Source organism: Haemaphysalis longicornis, unplaced genomic scaffold, assembly GCF_048455015.1.
Source record: "Haemaphysalis longicornis isolate Haplotype H1 unplaced genomic scaffold, Haemaphysalis longicornis Haplotype H1 scaffold_9, whole genome shotgun sequence".
NCBI lineage: Eukaryota > Metazoa > Arthropoda > Arachnida > Ixodida > Ixodidae > Haemaphysalis > Haemaphysalis longicornis.
In genome coordinates this window covers 172,992,316-173,009,503 of record NW_027526460.1, presented here as the reverse complement: position 1 = coordinate 173,009,503, position 17,188 = coordinate 172,992,316, and the positions used below count along the sequence as shown (strand labels likewise).

At 59.6% G+C, this 17,188-nt stretch overlaps 1 protein-coding gene across 1 annotated transcript in view; it reads left to right on the top strand.

Annotated features, from left to right (window-relative positions):
* LOC144151944 (histone H4-like) overlaps positions 1-17,188 on the top strand; it is a 127,669-nt gene that overhangs the window by 53,352 nt on the left and 57,129 nt on the right. The gene's annotated exons all lie outside the window — the stretch shown is intronic.

Sequence of the window (17,188 nt, the reverse complement as noted above, 5' to 3'; positions counted from 1 at the left end):
GAAGGCGACTATCAGGCGACCGTTCTGTTCGCTGCCTCCGCTGCCAAGTGATGCTGAGGTGGACGGAGCGTTCTTTTAAAAGATCAACTTCGTCACGAAAGCCACACGTGGTCCAGGAAACAGGGGGTGTGGCGAGGCGATGTGGCGAGGGGGTGTGGCGAGTCTACCCGCTAACCCGCACTAATCGACTTCAATCCATTCACCTTTTAAGTTTAAGGTTAAGCAGATTCGAGATAACATAAAAATGCTATCAAATATACTTTAAAAGTGGAAATTAGGATTCCCCATTTTTTAAAATCTCATGTTCTCTTAGAGAAGTAACCAAAAGCCACAACGGCACTGTATACAAGAAAAAGTTACGTTAATTTTGAGAACTGCGAGTGTTTGTGTCTCAGTGCTGTTTGTATATAACTGCCCATTCAAACTATAAGTGAAAGATATGGATGTATTGTTGATGGTGTCCCTGAAGGCCTTCTCAAGCGGACAGGGATGCATGCGAATTAACAAGACATTAAAAACTTTACGCGATTTTAAACACCATGTAGAGAAACCATGAAGAATATTTCATCATATGTTGCCTCGTGATATGGTTATAACTTAAGTTATTCTAAACGTAAAAGATAATTGGGAGAGATGGGCAGTGCCTAACGCAAACTGATAGTATATACGGACAACTTTACATTAAATTGAGGGAAATAATTAGAAGAGAACATGATGGACCTTGGGAACTGCAGACTACGCAAAATATTTCATAGTTCTGCCTGGGGAGTGGCAAAATATCTTCAGACGCAAGGTAGGGTACCGAACTGGAAAACTAGAAATCACATTTTTGAAGCCCGGAACCGGTTCGGAACGGTTCCTTCGATTCGTTCCGGTTCGGGTTCAGTTCCAAAATGGCGGAAAAAATACCGTTCCGGTTCAGTTCCGGTTCCGGGCAAAAATTCGGGTTCGGTTCCGGTTTTCGGTTCGGTTCCGGTTCCGGTTCGACACCCTGGGCAGAAGGCCCGAGGGGCCGCACACGGAAGCGCTGGATCGTGCGGCGGCGGCCACGGGGAGCCGCGCACAGGAGCGCCGGAACGGGGGCAGGGGGGAGGGGGAGGAGGAGGAAAGAGAAGGGGGAAGGACAGCGACGGCAGCGGGGCCGTTGGCCTTTAGAGCAGCTGGGCCAAGCCGGCGGCGACGACGCAGCGAGAGGGGGGCCGCCTGCCTCGCTCCACTTCGCACGGCTCATTTGTGCTTTTTGCGCGCGGGTATATCGCCGCGGGAACGGCTGCGCTTGGCGCAAACGCCAAATAAGAGGCGCGCTTCGAACAAACACGTTCCCGCGAACATTTCGGTGCCCGAACCAAGTCTCTACGACTCTCCAAGAGCTGCCCCGAGCGAACGGACGGGCACCGCCAGCACAGGTTTTCGGCCTCCTCCGGGCTTGAACACCGCTCTAGCCCTGCTCCAAGGGTTGCAAATCGAGCCTACTGAGGGCTTTCACTTGGCATTTGCAAGTGAACAAGATCGAGTGGCGCATGGCGTTGAAATTCGCGGCTGAAGGGGACCAAAAAAGCACACTTGCGCTCGCACCACATGAACGCTTGCTTCGCGCGAAAATTCAGTAAACACTCGCGTGCAAGAGGCCACGGTGACTAATTTCATTAGCAATTCCATTTAAATGGCCATTTCATTGTTCTCGTTACCTTTGTTTACATTGTGTACAAGATGTAACAAGCACTGAAGCCTGTTTTGGAACCCTCCTGCGAGATGACGCAACCGCTTTGAAAACAGCAGCCCTGGTAGCAAAATATATACGAACAGGGAGCCCGCGTCATCTTCACAGGGCCAATCGAAGGTCGATAAATGCAAAGTTGTCAGACGGTTTTGTTTTTCAAACCAGTACCTTGCAAGGGGCGCAGTTGTGGGCCCCCAAGATAGATTATGGTGTGCCCCACGTTTCCTTCTGCAGCGCGACTGTGGCTCGCACCAGGTGTGTGAATGTTTCGCAGGTAAGAATAAACGTCTTGCGCAAGAGGGCACGCTTTAAATGAAATCGATAGCTTATTTCGTTCGCAAAATCTGCACGGTAAGCAAAATATTTTGCGTCGTAGCCAGGCCGCAATTTGCACCACGTTCACCATTTTTGCTCAGGTAAGAGACAACACAAGGCGCAACATGGCAAAATTTGAATGGAATTGATAGCTGTTTTTTTTCGGAAACTGTGGCGATGCGAATTTACGTGGCGACGAAAATTGTCCATTTTCAGCATCCTAGCGACCGCGGAGGGTGGGAAGAGCTTCGCCGCGGCGGCGGCGGCCGCCGCCGGCAATCTCGTTTATGGTCAGTCGGACATTTCGCGTCATAGCCGAACGGCAGTTTGGGCCAGGTTTACCATTTTTGGACAGATAAGAGAAAACGTTGCGCGCAACAACACAGCGTCTGAATGAAATCGATAGCTCTTTTCTTTCGGTAACCGCAGGGCCGCAAATTTGGGGCACGGAAAAAAAGTGCACTTTCTAGCATTCAAGCATCGAAAAGAGGGGCTCGCGGCGCAACCAATCAGAAGCGCGCTCCGTTAGGGAAGGGAGTTTGGCCTCGGCCGTCGTGGGGTAGTAGTAGTAGTAGTAGTTTGATGGAAAAGGAAGAGAAATGGACTGGGGATATTATTGAGCCCAGCTGGGGGCTCACCCGCATACTACCCAGTCCGGGGGGGGGGGAGGAGGAGGGGGATGAAGGATTAGAGGAGAAAAGGGGTGATGAAAGAGATGGGTAAGCTAGGAAGTCCCTCCTCGAAGCGACGCGCCCGCGTCGGGGGAGGCTGCCGTGACGTCACGAGGGTATAGTGAACTAGAATAGGGGTAGTGTGCTCACTGCGGAGCGCCCGAACAAGGCGCGCTGAGGCCGGCGGAGTCGACTTTTTATAGTTTCCGCCCGGTCCGCTTGGTGTCGCGACGGTTCAAACCACGGTATGAGAGCTGTCCGGGCGTGCGCTGATCTGCGTGCGTTCCGCCGTTGTGTTTGGTGGTTGTTGCGATATTGATCTGCTCTAGTGAATCCTTCGCTCGTGCGCGATTAGCTATTTTGTGTTTATTGAACAGCAAAGTCAACAATGTATACCGTGTGGCGGGTATTATCAGCCTGTGAGTGTCCTTCACGAAGAAAAATACGCCCGGCAACAGGCAGAACCGCCCGGCTGCAAGACCGGCTACGTAAACAAGAAATTTAAGGTGGCCCCAAGGTGGCCCTTTTCAGTGTGCCAAAGGATCCTGCTCGAAGAGAAAAGTGGGAGAGGAACCTCCGTCGCGCAGATAAAGCGCTGCATGACAACTGTGTTGTGCGCGTTACATTTCGAGCAGCGCTTTGTCATCAGCGATTACGTCCATGTGGTGCACGGGCAAGAAGTCAGCATGTAGCGAATCACTGTCAGCATGTAGCGAAGAGTGACTCTCGACTGATTTTCCACATTGCAGGGTACGTGGCACGAAAATGCGTCCTCCAGACAAAGTGCGAGAGCTGCATAGCCATCCTTACTATGCAAGCCCCAGATGATAATTTTCAGCTTGCCAGGTACACAAAGTACAGTGACCGTGGAGGACTGATTTACCCCTCTGCGCAGCTCTATGGTTTTGTGCGCAAACTGGAGGACCTTTGTACTGAATGTTTTAGCCGATGCCGACTCCATTCCGAAACTCAGCAAATACAGTGGTTACTTTGCCTCTATGCTCAGCCCAACCTGTGCGAAATAAATGTTTGCCTCTGCTGTATTGGGTAGAAAGGAATTGTGTTTTTTTAATCTGCTGAATTTTCCATCGGTACGGGAAGAGAGTGAATGTAAGCTTGTGGGGAGCGCTTCGGCGCCCCTCGCCACGAGCTCTCTCCTCGGGCCCTCTCCGCCGCCGGTCACCCACCGGCCACGCATGGCCTCCAAGATTCCCCCGCGGACACTTTGCTGCCGCGGGACCTGGGGACGTCGGGCCCCGAGAGATGGCGCTGGCGGACACGACAGGCAGCGGGCAGCGAGGCGAAAAGGAGCGGGTGGTGCTGAAGAACCGCGCGCGGGGACTCGGGAGAGACAGAGTGTTTTCTGGTGCTGGTGCCTGTGTGTAGCCGGACGGGTGACAGCGTGGGAGATGTGAGTAAAGAGTTTCTCATTGTACTCAACCGCAGTGTGCCTCATTCCTGGACGGCCGTAGAGAGCAGGACCACATCTGGCGCCCGAACGTGGGGCTGATTTCAAGCCCACCAGTGGACATTTGCTCTCTGAGGCTGCCGGGAAGGGGCCCACTGCGGTTTGAGCCGGCATTCCTTTGTTCCGGAAAGGAAGCGCCATTTTAGGCACTAGGCTTCACGGACCTTTCCGCCGTATAGATGCATGTATGTTAAATCTGTTGGATGGCGGCGTTTTGGTTTTTTAGTTTAGTTTTCACGGTAGCTGCGAAAGCCTGAAGTTTTTTTGCGTTCTTCGTTCTGTGTTTGTGTAACGGCTTAGGTGACTACATTACACCGTGGGTATATATACGTAGCGTCTTGTAGGCTTGTAGGAAGGTATGTAGCGCTTGAGAAGAAGTCGTTCGTGTATTCTGATGCGCGCCTATTGCAGTTTTTTTCGTATTTTGACGTGTGTTTTCTTGAGTTTTCGTCATATATTGTCTGGATGCCTCTGTTCCCGTTGTAGATTTCCGAATGTGGTTTGTTTGTCGCGTTGCGTAAGTAACTAGCGCGGAGTGTTTTGTACCGGTGTGTGTGCAGTTTGGCGTTGTAGACATAGTTCGCTCGCGATGGCCCCGACCACAAGGAGTGAGACGGGACAAAAGGAGAGCCCGCAGTGCTCGGGGGAAGACGCGGCGGCGGACGCCGTTGTGCGGGAGGCTGCTGAGCAGTCGCAGCCCGCTGATCTCGCGTCCATGATGAGGCAGATGACCGGGATGTTCGCGGAGATTACCCGAACGCTCGGTTCGGCGCCGGTGGCCCCCGCCGCGGCCCCAGTAGCGTCAGGTTCGCGGCCGCGCCTTAACGTTGAGGTCCCCTCATACTCCGGCTACGGTGACGCGAAATCGGTGTACGAGTTCCTTCAACAACTCGATTCCTACCGAACGGCGCTGGGCGCATCGGAGGAGGATGTGCTGAGGCAAGTCCTGCCCGTAGCACTGGTGGGAACCGCTGCGCGGTGGAGGCGCTGCCAGCCGGCGTTCACGTCGATGGCAGATTTCAAGGACCGATTCCGCGCGGAGTTCCTACCACCCGATTACGAACACCGTATGAGGGGCGCCCTGAGGAGAGCCTCCTCGAGTACGTGCGGGCGATGCAGGAGCTCTACGAACGGGCCGACCCAGCGGCAGCCGACGCAGACAAAGTAGCACGGGTGTGCAGGCAATGCCACCCGCGTTTTAGACCGCACTTGCGGGGTCGGAGTTTTCCTAACCTCGAGGCCCTCGCACAGGAAGCGCGCATAGTTCAGGCGGATCTGCTCGCCGAGCTGCGCTACAAGCTGCCGCCGAGGCCCGGAGAATCGTTCGAACCGGGGTGCGCTTGGTCAGGAGCGCCGGTGCCTAGCGCCCATCAGGCCGAAACAATGGCCGTGAGGCAAGAGACTGCAGTGGGGAACTCCGCCACTGTCAGGGCGCTAGACCCGTACTCCTACGAGCAAAGGCGCCGTTCGGGGCTGGAAGACCGCCGATCGGCCCCTCGGCAAAACGCCGGCTTTCGAGGACAAGGGGGAGCGAATGGCGGCCACCCAAACTCCTCTGAAAGAAACAACGCAGGCGTAGGAAGGGGGCAGCAGGACGAAATGGCCCGTTTGTGCTGGTTTTGCCACAAGCCTGGCCACTTCTCCCGTCAATGCCCCGAGAAAATGCGTAGCACGCAGGGAAACTCGGATCGCCGGCGACGGTGAGGGACGGTGGCTCGTCGTCGCCGGCGGGAAGCGAGAAGAGGGGCCTAGACAGAGGGGGCGCGAGGGTGCCCCCAGGGCACCCCGAAGCTGGCGTCGACGGGCAGCTTGCCCCCTCCGCATGCAGGGCGCAGGGAGACCCCCCTTCGTCTGCCCCATTCATGCGAGTGCAATTAGTCGGTCAGGAACTTTTTGCACTGGTCGACACGGGCTCGACGGTTTCTCTCATTGGAGACGAAATCTTCGAAGCCTGCCAGAAAAGAAGAATCCGGGTCAGGTCCGCTGGGACACCCTTGAGCTTAGCAGCAGGGTCAGCGAAAGCAGAGGGAGCCGTTAGACTTACGCTCACTTTAGAAGGCAAGAAGCGCAGGCAGCGTTTTGTTTACCTGCCTGGCTTGTCTACCTCGGTCATACTGGGGAGAGACTTCCTTTCAAAGGAGGGCATCGTGCTCGACATGGAGAGGAACGGCTACCAGTTCGGGCCGCTAACCCAGTTCTTTCCTTTCGCGAACACGCCGACGTCCGGTTTACGACCGCAGCCGGCAAGCAATCTCTACTGTGCCGCGGAGGGCCAGAGGGATGCGTCAGGAAAGATGAGTGCAGAGGTCGAGGCGATTGTCGCATCTTTTGCAGGATCCGACGATCAGCGCCGAATGTTGGCGGAAACATTGCTCCCCTTTTCGGATTGCTTTACCGAGAGACCTGGCTTGACAGATGTGCTAGAGCACGAGATAGACACGGGTGATGCTCGGCCATTCCGGTTCAATCCGAGGCCGATAAGTGCCCATAAGAGGAAGCTCCTCGACTGCGCACTAGATGAAATGATCGAGACAGGCGCAGTGAGACCCTCACGAAGCCGCTGGGCATCTCCTGTAGTCTTGGCACTGAAAAAAGACGGTTCAGTACGACTGTGCGTAGACTACAGAAAGCTGAACGCACTGACCGAGAGAGATGCGTACCCCTTTCCGAGCATTCAGTCGGTGATAGATCAGCTGGGCAACGCTCGCTACTTCACTGTGCTGGACGCTAGCAGAGGGTACCTGCAGATTCAAATGTCCGAAGCTGACATCGAAAAGACTGCATTCACCTGCCACCGCGGGCTCTTCGAATTTACTCGACTCCCGTTTGGCTTGTCGAACGCTCCTAGTTCGTTCATGCGGCTGATGGACATTGTCTTGGGGGACGCGAGGTACAACTATGCGATGGCCTACCTGGATGATGTGGTGATCTATTCTGAGACTTTTGAGGAACACCTCGTGCACTTGAGTTCCGTCCTGGAACGCATGAGGAAGGCCGGTCTGACGATCAACCCAAGGAAAGTGCAGCTGGCATCATCTAAGGTCGATCTGTTGGGTTTTGTCTTGGACAATAGTACCCTGAGACCGAACGATGAGAAGCTGCAGGCCATCCTTAGTTACCCTCGACCACTAGACGTGAAAAGCCTGCAAAGGTTTTTGGGCATGGTTGCTTTCTACAGGCAGTTCATACCGCACTGTACGGAACTCGCACGGCCTCTTTACAAGCTGTTGCGGAAGAACGTAAAGTGGGTCTGGGAAAAGGAACAAGAGGATTCCTTCGTTTCTTTGGCTTGCGCAATAGCGGACACCGCTAGTTTGCGCCTTCCCGACCTGAACAAACCGTTTGTTTTGCAGACAGACGCTAGTGACTACGGTGTGGGAGCTATTTTGTTGCAGGAACACGAGAGCGAGCTGCGGCCAGTCGCTTTCGCGAGCCGCACGCTCACACCGGCGGAGCGGAATTACTCCGTAACCGAAAAGGAGTGCTTGGCTATCATGTTCGCATTGTCGAAGTTCGACATGTACCTAGATGGAGCGGTTTTCACCGTGCAGACGGATAACCAGGCACTGACGTGGCTGAAGGGGCATAAAAACCCCGCAGGCAGGCTCGCGAGGTGGGCGCTGACGTTGCAACGTTACGCGTACACAATCGATTACCGCCAAGGCTGCACCAACAAGGTAGCCGATGCTTCGTCACGCGCGCCGCTGGAGGCGGGTGCACGCGCGGCGAGCAGCCCCGAGGGAGGCGGCGGGAGCGCGCGCGCCGAGTTGAGCGGTTTCATCGGCGGCGCGCGCCGCCCCGAGAGGGGGAGGAAAGGGCCGGACGGAGGAGTCGAGGCCGGCCGCAAAGAGAAAGAAAAGCGGCATCTCGTAGCGGCGATTTCTCGTCCCCCGAGAACAGAGGCAGATAGGAATCTGTCTTGGGGGGAAGTAGTGAGTAAGGAAGAGCTCATTGAGGCCCAGAAACCAGACGGTCTGTGCCAGCGAGTTCTGAAAAGGCTAACGAGCGGCGTAGCTTGCACCGGTAACGCTGAGGGGTTTGACGCGTATCTGCTGGGCGACGATGGCTTATTACTTCGCTACATTCCCCAACTGGACGACGAAGAGGCGGTTTCATCCCCCTTTCGAGTCGTGGTCCCAAGAAAGCTGCGGAAACTGTTCATGCGGTACTTTCATGACTCAGCGCTGGCAGGACATGGCAGCGGCAGTAAGACTTACGACAAGTTATGCCGTGTCGCGACCTGGCCAGGCATGAGGAGAGACGTAATGAGCTATTCCCGCGCTTGCCCTCTTTGCCAGGTAGCGAAGCCGCGCGCTGGGAAACCTGTGGGTTTCATGAAGCCGGTGGAAAGCAGCTACCCGTGGCAGATTGTAGCGTGTGACGTAATGGGACCCCTCCCAAGATCCGCGCGAGGAAACCAGTTCATTCTGGTTATAACGGACCACTTTTCTAAGTGGGTGGAGTTGTTTCCCCTTAGAAAGCTAGCGTCGGAGCGGATCGTAGAGAAGCTGGTGGAGACATTCACTCGTTTCGGCTTCCCCTCCGACCTGATCACTGACAATGCTTCGTATTTCACAAGCAAAGTCTTTTCAGACTGTTGTCGAGCGCTGCACATTCGGCACAGGAAAACGAGTCCTTATCATGCTCAGAGTAACATCACTGAGAGGGTGAACAGGAACCTGAAGTGCATGCTGGTTGCGACAACCAAGGAGCATAAGGACTGGGACGCGCGTTTGCCTGAGCTGGCTTTCGCGACTAGGACTACTGTAAATAGGTCAACGGGTTTGACACCAGGTTACCTAAACTTCGGTAGAGAGATCGCTTTTCCAATGGAAAATGCACTGCAGTACGCGGCGGCGGGTAACGCCCCTTCTCTGTCGCAGTACGCGGCTAGGCTCCGGGAACGCCTTTTGGCAGCGCAACGCACGGCTCGGGAGAATCTCGACGTGGCGCGCATGGAGCAAGCTGAGCAGTATAACAAAGGCCGTCGTCACCTTGTGTACAACATCGGTGACCTAGTGCTAAGGAGAACGCACCCACGCAGCAACGCTGCACGCGGTTTCACTGCAGCGCTCGCACACAAATGGCAAGGGCCATACAGAATTACGGCGCAGACGACCCTGCTCACGTATGAGAGGCAGTCGCTTGAAAGCGACGAGCTGGTGGGTCCTGTGCACGTTAGCGATCTCAAGGCCTATCATGTTCGCACTGGCGATGATGAACGGGGGAGTGCCCCTCCGACTGTCAGAAGGATCGGCGATAGGGCTCACATCCATCGCTACGATTTCAGGCCGAGGTAAGAGCTCGCGCCTGCGCGTAACACCTCCGTTCGTTGCAGGAACCGCGGTGGCAGAAAGAATAACACTCGGCAGGGTCCCAACCACCCGCCGGGTTCAAACCCCAGCAAGCGTCGGCGGGGGCCCCCCGCCAGCAACGGCAACCAGGCCCACCAAGGGGGGGAGCGGCCGCGGCCTCCTCCCGGCAGCGTCAGACCTAATGGCCGGGGGTGGTCAGGGGTGCCCGGGCCACGGCGGCGGGCCGAGCGTCGTCGACCCCCCCCGGAACGAAGAAGCTGCGGAGCGCGGCGGACGGCGCGGCAGTATCTTACTGCGCGCGGTCGCGTTGGAGGGACCAGGCCCGGCCCGAGCGCGGGGACGACCCGGAGGGGGTGTCGCCACCGTTCCGCGGCTTGACGCTGGCGGAGCGGGACGACGAGCCGCCGCCGGCGTTCTCCGAGGACGAGCGCAGGGCGCTGTGCGGCACCTGCGGCACCCTCGTCGTCAGCTGGGACGCCCACCGGATCGGCGCCCTGCACCTGGAGCGGACGGCGAGGAACCAGAGGGCGGCGCGGGCCGCAGCTGCCGGCGCGGCCGGCCTTCGCTGGTCGGCGCCGTCCGGGCTAACCGCCGGGCTCGAGGAGACGGCCGTGCGGGTGTTGATGGCCAGCCGCCCCGACCTGCTCACGGCCGTCGCACGCGGCCTGGTGTCCGGGGAGCCCTTGGAGTGTGCGGCGAGCCAGGGGCTGGCGGGTGGCAGGCCCGCGCTCGTCGCCCCATCCATCGGGGCACCGGACCCGGCCCCCAGGAGCCTGCTGGTACACAGCGGGCAGCCTGGCAGCCGTTTGCGGCCCCTCCGGGGGCGGCCACCGACGCCGGCCCGGGGCACGCGCTCGAGTCGCCCAGCCTGATGCCGGAGGACGCCGACGAGATGGACCTGTCGGAGGAGACCGCCGACCAGCTGCTTCTGGGACGGCGGGCGAGGCTTGAGGAGGGGAGAGATGTGGGGAGCGCTTCGGCGCCCCTCGCCACGAGCTATCTCCTCTGGCCCTCTCCGCCGCCGGTCACCCACCGGCCACGCATGGCCTCCAAGATTCCCCCGCGGACACTTTGCTGCCGCGGGACCTGGGGACGTCGGGCCCCGAGAGATGGCGCTGGCGGACACGACAGGCAGCGGGCAGCGAGGCGAAGGAGCGGGTGGTGCTGAAGAACCGCGCGCGGGGACTCGGGACTCGGGAGAGACAGAGTGTTTTCTGGTGCTGGTGCCTGTGTGTAGCCGGACGGGTGACAGCGTGGGAGATGTGAGTAAAGAGTTTCTCATTGTACTCAACCGCAGTGTGCCTCATTCCTGGACGGCCGTAGAGAGCAGGACCACAAGCTCAACAGGTGTGTTGTCTTACAAATTATCCCCAACACCTTGCCGCTCGCAAAAAGAGCGAGCGAATGAAGAAACCTTTTTCTGTTGGAATTAAATCGGGCACTAGTAATGGTCGAGCGTGTCGAGTAATTCTCCGTAAATTTCGCGTGCTGGGTTTCAGAGTTAGGTTTGCATTAAAACGGGTACTCATATGGTCGAGCATGCCGAATAATGCTTTGTAATTTCGCGTGCTTGGTTTCAGATTTAGGTGTGTATAACATGAACTAAACAAAATAATTACTTATATTATGCAGCGTGCCACAGCCGGTTATATCTATTCCTCTTAGGCGGGATAGCATCTATAAAAAAAACATCAGGCTATTCAGAATCGAGAATACGCATTATAATTACAACATTTTTGTACGGCAACAGTGCACGCTGGATTTGTTGCATTTGAAGCCGTCAAGATGCACGCAAGATAGCCGCCGGGCACGCGCCGCGTTCGCACATCACGCACTGCAGCGCTCTGTCCCGCATTCACTCCTGCGAAGCCTCTTCCGAACGCGCACTCATGCTTTCCATGCATGAAATTAAAGTTTACAGCATTATACCCAAGCAACCACCGGACGTTCGTCGGCCGTCCGCCGTACGTCCATTCCGGCTGTAGCGGACGTCCGTATGACGTCCGTTTCAGGGCCGATGGACGTACCATGTACGTCCGTTGGACGTCCGGTTTTAACACTTCCGTACGTCCAGTCGGACGTCCGAAATCGGCTGTATTTTGGATGTTCAGTAAAAATTTAGATTCACATAACGACAAGCTAATGTTCTTACAACGAGCAGTACAGTACACCGCGCAAGGCTAGCGCACTACCGGGCAGACGGCATACATGAACACAGTGAACTTGCTTCTCGTTTCGTTAGCGGTTCTCAATTCTTATATACCCTTCCCCAAAGAGATCGTCGTTGGAGTTGGTGAAGTGCTTCAAAAGAATTAAAAAATTAAGCTTAATATTAGAAATATTCAGATGAAACTTGCAACCTACAAGCCAGGGTGTTGATGTACAAAATCTTTTTAATTAAAAAGCACAGTAGCTTTTTTGTTTTTGCTTTTATATCCGATTTAGGCCATTATTTGATGGTTCATAGTAACTTTTTACGTCCGTTGGCGGATGTCATTCGGACTTGTACATCCGTTTCTGGATGTCCACTGTACGTCCGAAAACGTACGTCCAAAAATGGACGTACAGTGGCCGTCCAAACTGGGCCTTGGATGTCCGGCTGTATTTCGGACGTCCCACGGACGTCCGTGGTTGCTTGGGTATGCTGGCCCAGCCGTTCGCAGTACTACGTGGGGTGTTTCCTTGCGGGCCTACGGGGCTACGTTGGCTACGTACGCGAAAGCTCGTTTGCGGCGTCCCTACCGTCGTTACGACAGCAGCGCCACCGTAAGCGGCCGCCCTTGTCCACATCGGCGGCTTCAGTCCGGCCGGGCCTCTGAGCACACTACCCCTATTCTAGTTCACTATAACGAGGGCGCGCGGCCTTGCTCGCGCCGGCCCGACTCCTCCTCGCTGCTGCGCCGGCCGTTAGCGCTCCTCCTCGCCCGTACGAATCCACCCTGCCGGCCGCCCCCTCTCCTGGCAGCGCGGCTGCCTCCGCGGGCTCTCCCCTGCAACCGCTCGCTCCCAGCTTCGCCGCCGCTGCCTTCTCTGCTGTTCAGGCCGCCGCGCAAGATGGCGGCGCCCAGGAGGTAAACAAACCGCCTCCCGGCTCTGCGCTTGCCCACGCGGCGGCCTGCGGCGGCCGCCCGGGTGGCCCCACGCCTTCCGAACTTCCTGGCCACGATCAGGAGGAGCAGTGGGTCACCCAGAGGAGCAAGGCACCCAAGCGGAAGGCGAGGAAACTGGCTGCGCGGCGCCCCATCGCGCTGCCGGCCGCCGGCACCTGCCTCTTCCGTCCTGCTGACCGGGCTACCTCCTTCTTGGCCACATCGAGGGAGGTCATCGCTCGAGAGCTCGCCGCCACCTCCAGAGTTTCCCAGGTGAGGGTAAACACCCGTTTGAACGTGGTGGCGGCCGACGCCGAAACGGACGAGTGCCTTGCTGCACTATTGGGCACACAGTCCATAGCTGGCATTGCTGTCCCCCCCGGCCGCCCCGCGAAACGAGGCACGAGTCGTGGCCTTGTTTTTGGTGTTGACCCTCGCCTGGCAACGGACGAGATCCTCGCCCATTGTGACTGTGAGGTGGCGGTGAGCAGTGTGGTGTGGAAGACGGATGGTGCGCTGCTGCTGGATTTCGCCTCCTCCTCCGCGCCCCAGTTCGTGGACATCTTCAAGCTGCTGCTGCCTGTGCGGGGCTGCAGGCCGCGGCCTACACAGTGTGCTCGCTGTGGCCGCCTTGACCATGTGACGGCCTGCTGCAGGGGCAAGGAGAGGTGTGCGCGCTGTGGGGGGGCCACGCTGCTGATCAGTGTACCGCCTCTGCCCCCCACTGCTCCAACTGCGGTGGCGCACACGCCGTCGACAACCCTCGTTGCCCCCGCTGGCAGCAGGAACGACAGGTGGGCACAGCTATGGCACGGGCGCCCCAGCCTGTGCCCCGCGCTGTGGCTGTTGCATCAGTACGCGCTGGCCAGCACCTCCCGAGCTACGCCGACATGGCCAGGCGTAGCTCCAGCCCGCAGCAGCACGGCACTCAGCAGCAGCAGCAGCAGCCAGCAGCAGCAGCAGCACCACAGCAGCCCGCAGCAGCAACCCACCACCAACCACGAACTGCCGCAGCGGCAGCGGAAGTCAGCCCGCCGCCCCCCTGCCCCGCAGCCCATGGACCAGCAGCTGCCAGCAGGCCCCGCCGCCCCAGCCAGGACCAGCTGGTGCCACTCCTCCTGGCCCTGGTTCACAGCCTCGTGGGCCGCCTACCTGCAGACGACCCCGACCGCCTGGCGGCCACTGCTGCCCTGGCATCCATAAGCTCCACTCCAGCCCCCCAGCATGGCTAGCAGACCCTGCAGGACAGGCCAGCGGCCACGCATCCTGCAGTGGAACTGCAACCATCTGGGGCCACGCCATGCAGAGCTGGTGGACCACCTGCTGAGAGAACAATTCGACGTGGTGGCCCTCCAGGAGGCATACGTCCGTGGTGGCTCCACGCGCCTGCCAGGCTACGTGTGCTACCCAAGCCCCACCAGCTGCTCACGGCGCAACTGCAGCGTTTACCCCTTCCTGGACGTCACCCATGCACCAGGCAAGTCGCACGCAGCCGTCTACGTGCGGGCAGCACTGAGCCACGCCCCGGTCAACCTGGCCTCGGTCACTGAGGGCCCCATGCAGTGCGCCGCTGTCACGGTGCGCATGGGGACCACGGACACCACCGTGGCCAGCGTGTACGTGCGGCCAGCACTTCGCTGGGATGCCACGGCACTGTGCCGACTGCGCCCACTCCTACGCCTTGACGCCATGGTGTGTGGGGACTTCAACGCCGACCACCCGGCCTGGGACAGCCCCCGCACCACTTGCCGCGGCCGAGACCTCCTGGACGCCGCCACCTCCTGCGGGCTGTTTGTGGCCAACACGGGCAGCCCCACCTTCGTGCGCCCTGGCCAACGGGGCTTCATTCAGCTGTCCCACATCGATCTGACCCTGGTGTCGCAGCGGTTACCCTACTGCTGGGAGACTGCCAGCAGCACCTGGGGGTCAGATCATTACCCCATCCTGGTCACCCCCAGGGGCGACCGCAGGCGTGCCGACACCATTGTCTATGCCGTCGTCAGCTGGGCCAGTTTCCGCAAGGAGGTGTCCAAGTGCCTGGAGGATCCGGAGCCCGACTTCCTGGCAGCGGTCGTGCATTGTGCGGACAAGGCAATGGTACGAGGGAAGGCACCCCTCTGCACGGCACTGCCAGACTTGGAGCTCCTCCGGCTCCGGGCGCGCCGCAACCAGCTGCAGCGGCGTGCCATCAGGAGCGGGCGGCCAAGTGATTGGACTGAGCAACGACGAGCAGACGCCCAGTGTAGACGACGGGCTCGGAAGCGGCGCACGCAGGGCTGGGAGTCACTCTGCTCCTCCCTGGACTCGGGCAGAGACCCAGGCAGAGCCCGGCGTGTCTTCAAGGCCCTGCTGCGCCCTGCCACCACCAGTCGGCGCCCACTGCAAACTGTTGCCATCGCCCGGGACATCACCGAGGCGGGCCTGGCTGAGCTTCTCGCGGACCAGTTCGCCCAGTCTGTCCAGGCCCGCCTGCCTGCCCCGGTCCGGTGGAACGTCGCTGCTGCTGTCCTGCCGGAGCCCCGGGTTGTGGCCCTGTGCACCATGGAGTTGACCTTGCGGGATCTCCAGGCCGCCCTGGACCGATGCCCCAAACGCAGGAGCGTCACGGGAATTGATGGGGTGACGTACCAGATGCTGCGCAACCTGGACGTCGCCCACCTGGGGCCGCTCCTGCTGCTCTTCAACCGCGCCTGGACAACGGGCATCCTTCCGGCAGCCTGGCGGGTGGGCCTGGTGTCCCCAATCCTGAAAAGTGGGCAAGCCGCCATCGGAGCCAGAGTCCTACCGGCCGGTGTCTCTCACTTCCACTGCGGGCAAGGTCTTGGAGCACGTGGCCCTGGCGCGCCTGCAGTGGATCGCCGACCAGCGGGCAGTGTTCCGGGAGCAGCAGAGCGGCTTCAGGCGGCACCGCTGCACTGCTGACTCCCTGAGCGACGTCGTCTCCATGCTCGAGCAGGCCCAACAAGGCAAGGAGGTGGCCTACCTCCTGCTGCTCGACATGAAGGCGGCGTTCGACACTGTCCCGCACGGGGCCATCCTGGAGGCGCTGCACGGCATGGGCGTCGTGGGGCACCTCAGGGCCTACGTGCAGGCGTTCCTCGCTGGCCGAACCTTCCGGGTCAAGGTCGGCCGGGCGACCAGCAGCCCACGGGACGTCTGCTCTGGGGTGCCCCAGGGGGGCGTGCTAAGCCCCTTCTTGTTCAACCTGGTGCTGGCCCCGCTTCCAGACTGCATCCCCGCTGGCCTCCAGTACCCAGTGGGGATTGCGGTCTATGCTGATGACATCGCCGTCTGGACGCACGGGCCCACCGGGGAGAACAAGCACGTGAGGGCATGCCTGCAGACGGCGCTGGACTCGGTCGCGCCTTTCCTGGCAAGCCGCGGCCTGGTGCTGTCCGAGGCCAAGACGCAAGCCCTCATGCTGCACCCCAAAGGTAGGCCGCCCGCCGGAAGACGCCCGAGTTTCTGCTGAACAGCAAGCCCCTCCCATGGCGCCACCAGGTCACCTACCTGGGCCTGCTCGTAGACTGCCGGCTGTCATGGATCCTGGCCACGAAGGCCTTGCGGAAGCGTGCTGCCGGGGTGCTGCACGGAGTGCGGCAGCTGCTCGCCCGCGGCAACGGGTGCTCCCACCAGGTGGCGCTCCGCATCTACAGCAGCATGGCCTCGTCGGCCGTGCTGTATGCACTGCCTCTTGTGCATTTGACGCGCCGCCGGTGGGAGCAGCTGGAACTGGACCAGCGCCGGGCCATCCGGCTTTGTCTGGGCCTCCCTAGGCACTCTCCCGTGGTGGCCACCTACACTGAGGCAGCCACATGGCCCATCGAGATGCGGGCCCTCCAGACGGGTCTGCGACCGGCTGCGGAAGTCTCTGGACGCAGCTGCCCTGCTGCAGCGGTTCCGCGGCCAGCCGGACTCGCAGATGGGCATGCTGCTGCAGACCTACGACGAGAATATCGCAGTGCCGCAGCGGCCCCGACTGGAGCCGCCTCCGCCTGGCACGGGGAGGCCCTGCAGATTGCCACCAAGCTTCCCGGGGTGCGCAGCAGGCGCTCCACTCCCCATGCGGCCATCTACCAAGAGGTGGCTACCTTGCTGCAGGAGGACGCCAGCGGCCGCCGCCTACACGTCTTCACAGACGGCTCGGTGCAGCCCCACACGGGCAACGCGGCAGCCGCCTGCACGGCTCCTGCGGTCGGCGCCAGCCGAACATGCCGACTTACCTTCCCCGCGTCATCGACGACGGCGGAACTGGCCGGCCTGCACCTGGCCGCAGACCTGCTGCTCGAGCGGGCAGGCCAGGACAGCGAGGCCCTGGTCTTGACAGACTCCCGGCCAGCCCTGCTACGACTGCGAGAGGCAGACAAGCCGTCCAGCTCCTGTGGGTACGTGGAGACGTCGCTGGCGGCCAAAGTACACGCAGTGGCCTCTGGCGGCTGCCATGTCCAACTGCAGTGGCTGCCATCCCAAATGGGCATCCCGGGCAACGAGGAGGCTGACGCCCTGGCCAAGGGCGCCCACCAGCAGGACACTCCCGTCTCCCGGGACGTCACGGCGTACGACGCCGCACGGCAACAGCTGACCCGAGTGGCCCTCACCATGCACCCAGA